The sequence below is a fragment of the Trichosurus vulpecula genome, chromosome 3, assembly GCF_011100635.1.
Source record: "Trichosurus vulpecula isolate mTriVul1 chromosome 3, mTriVul1.pri, whole genome shotgun sequence".
NCBI lineage: Eukaryota > Metazoa > Chordata > Mammalia > Diprotodontia > Phalangeridae > Trichosurus > Trichosurus vulpecula.
The window spans coordinates 92,357,905-92,361,469 of NC_050575.1; the positions used below are offsets into that span (position 1 = coordinate 92,357,905).

At 38.1% G+C, this 3,565-nt stretch overlaps 1 pseudogene; it reads left to right on the forward strand.

The window, feature by feature from the left end:
* The first annotated feature begins 224 nt into the window (after positions 1-224).
* LOC118845150 lies at positions 225-317 on the forward strand (annotated as a pseudogene).
* The last annotated feature ends 3,248 nt before the right edge of the window (positions 318-3,565 follow it).

Consider the following 3,565-nt stretch of genomic DNA (forward strand, 5'->3'; position numbering starts at 1 on the left):
ATTCAGTTTCTTTATCTGTAAAATGAGGGAAAGAGGACTATAATACTTGCATTCTGTTCTTTCTACAGCTTCTGCCAGAAATATTATTTGTAAACTGTAAAGGATACTATATAAGTGAAAGTTATTACTTTCTCTGAGTCACATTTTAGAAAGGACATTGACAAACTTGTTGGGTCCCATGGATATCCACCAGGATGTTGTGGGGGTTAAAACCATAGGATATGGTGCTCTCTTCAGCAGCACGTATACTAAAATTGGAAGGATACAGAGAAGATTCCAAGGATGAGAGGCAAATTTCTGAAGCTTTCAATTTTTTTTTAAAAGTAGAAACAATTAAAAAAATTCAATCGACAAAAATACCCCTCGGCATCTAGGGTCAATTGAATAGGCCTCTTTCTTCTCTAAAATGTCCAAGAGTGGGCTAGATGGTCTCTGAGGTACCTTCTCCTGCTAGATTTATTATCCCTATGAATAGAAGAAAGTGGGGATGTTTTGCCTAGAGAAGACTTATAGGATGTGTGATTACTGTCATCAGGCATTTGAAGGGCTGTCACAAAATAGAGAAATTAGACTTTTTGTGTGTGTTACTAGAGGGCAGTAGTAGGAATTTTGGAATTAGGAGAAACTTGCTGGTTGTGACTTTGAAGAGACCATTTCATCTTTCTAAGCTTCAATTTCCTCATTTGTGAAATGAAGGAGTTAGGCAGATGATCTCTAAAGGTTCTTCCTACTCCGAGCCTTAGTGTACTTATTTCCAAAATGAGGTTGTATGGCAAATCCCTTTCATAGTCATCTTTTGCTTAATTACCTCTTCCTTGTACAAAGATGTTATTGTCTTTTGTCTTTTGCTCTGGAAGAGGACCAAAACATTGGGAAGGTGAATTGGATTTAGGTGAGGCAGAGCTGTGCAAAGTCACCAGCCTCATTCTCTCTTCCAGTGGCCAGATATAGATCAGGATGACTGGAGATGTCCCTCTGTTATGTAATATTGAGAGATGAATAACAGTCTTCCTGTTCTGTACAAAGATAGACCCTGTCAGAGACAACAAGATTTTGGAGTGGGTACAACACCACTAGAATGAATCATTGGCATGTGATCAAGCCTGCCTTGGGTTGTCCATTCTGGCTCAAATAGCATTGCTTTTGGAAGAGAGTCTGAGACCAGTCAGATTATCCTTAAGCAAAGTGACATTTCAACTGGCTGAAGGCCAAATCTCCATTGAAACATCCCTGATGTGATTGTACTGTTTGTGTCTGGGACTGGTCTGGAAAAACAAGGGTGGCTGCATGTTTGGGGGTGTATTCATGGGCAAGAAAAGGTCCACATTGGATATTTTGATGCATTTATTTATATTAATTTTCAATATTGTAATTGAAGGACTGTATATAGCTATGCTTTGTCAAAAGAAATGAAACACAGCTGTGAGGAGATGGATGAGAAGGGTGGTTTTTTTTCCTTCTGAGCAAGGGGGAGCAACGAGAGTCAATAATCTGCACCACCACTCATAAAGAGCAGAGTCAAAGGAACAAGTCACAACTAACCTCCCAAGTAGTGGGAGCTTTGACTGATAGTACCAGATTCCCCTCAGGTGTTGACTGGTAGCTGGGCTACATGGTTGCTTTACAGCTGATAGCCCTTTCTGCTTGTCTTATTGGAAGAGCTTTTTGTGTTTTCCATCATAGATGATACCAGTTCTTAGTTTTTGATACTCTACAATTTTGATGAAAGATCCGCTTATTCCTATCCTTTCTAGCACTTTGAACATAAATTTGTGTTTTATTTTGTCAAAAGCTTTTTCTGTGATTATTGATAAAGTTCTAACATTGAATTATCCCGGCTTTCCTGGCATAAATCTTACCTGATCATCAGAGATAATCTTTTGAATACCTGACATCTATGATTTAATGACTTTATAAGAGTATAGTTTTTTTTCCTCAGAGAAAAATGAAAACATTCAGATATTTGAACAGCACAAAGTAATCTGTTTTTCTCTGGGAATTTCAGTTTCCTTTAAGGTAAATCAGGAGACCCGGTGAATTATAGATTCCTACTAAGATTTGAAGAAAGGCAGGAAGGAGATTTTCCCCCTTTCAGAAAGAAGAGGCTAGAAACCTCAAGGATATTGAGAGGGAAAGAAGGAAACAAGCAAACATTTATTAAGCAACTACTATGTGCCAGGAACTGTTCTGAGTGCTTTATAATTATTGTCTTATTTGATCCTAACAACAATCCTGGGGGGTAGATGCTATTATTATCCCTATTTTATAATTAAGGAAACTGAGACCAGCAGAGATTTTAATGACTTGCCTAGAGTTGCGCAGCTCTTAAATATCTATTGTCAAATTTGAACTCCCGTCTTCCTGACTTTGGTCCTAGCTCTCTATCCACTAAGGAACATGGTAGCTTATGAATAAATAGCCTATAGAAATGCAAGGCACCTTGTTAGAGCTAGAGAGACCTTGGAGACCATTTGGTCCGACCTTCGGATTTTACAGATGAGGAAACTGAGACTCAAGAGAAGGGAGGTGGCTTGACCATGGACACCGAGGTCATTAGTTGTAGAGCTAAGAGTTACATTCATTCTTCTGATTCAAAATCTAGTTTTCTTTATACCGTGCAACTTTGATATGTATCAATGTGATTGTTTAAAGATTTAAAAACTTGCTCATATTATATTTCACGTCTCTAGGTCCCAGATTCCTCCTGTGAAAGTGAAGATAATACCTTTCTTCTTCCCTCAGAGAGGTTTTAGAAAAATAAAAGAACGTTTTTGAAACATTTTTTTGTGTTTTCTGAGCTAGAAATGTTCACATGAATGTGAGCTGTTGTCACCTAGATGCTTGGATAAATATGTGATTTCACAATATGGACACCTTGTTTTCTGTGGTATAGATTATAGTCCATCCATACATTCTTATTTAGTTTGAACCTTGTACAAGTCTTTTTCAAAAGTCTTCTGAGAGGCCTTTCTCCTCCTCTGCTTTTCATACCACGGGGATACCAATACAGTACTTTGGCCATTTATTTGTTATCCCTCGTTCTTATTACATGGCCAGCCTACCTTTCTTTTGACCTTAGATGCCTCGTCCAACCAATCTTTTCATTTGAGAGAGAAATTGAAACTCCATGAAGTGAAATGACTTGACCAAAGTCACATAGAAAGTGATCAAATTGGGAGGGCTGCCCACGTTCTGGATTGGTTGTAAGAATCAGCACCTCCTTTCCTCTCCATTTCTTTGTTCTTTTGCATTCCATTTATTTATTCATTAATGCACCAATTAATTAATTAATTAATCTATCTAGCTATCTATTTATTTATTTTTTTGGCGAGGTAATTGGTGTGAAGTGGCTTGACCAAGGTCACACAGCTAGTAAGTGTCAAATGTCTGAGGTCAATTTGAACTCAGGTCCTCCTGACTCCCGTGACACCTAGCTGCCCCCATTACCTTTATTTCTTATTCTTCCTTTCTTCCTTCCTTTCTTCTTATCTCTGTTCTTCATCATCCTATGACTTTATCCCTTTTCCTGGTTGGTTGACATGATATGGAAAGAATCCCCTCATGG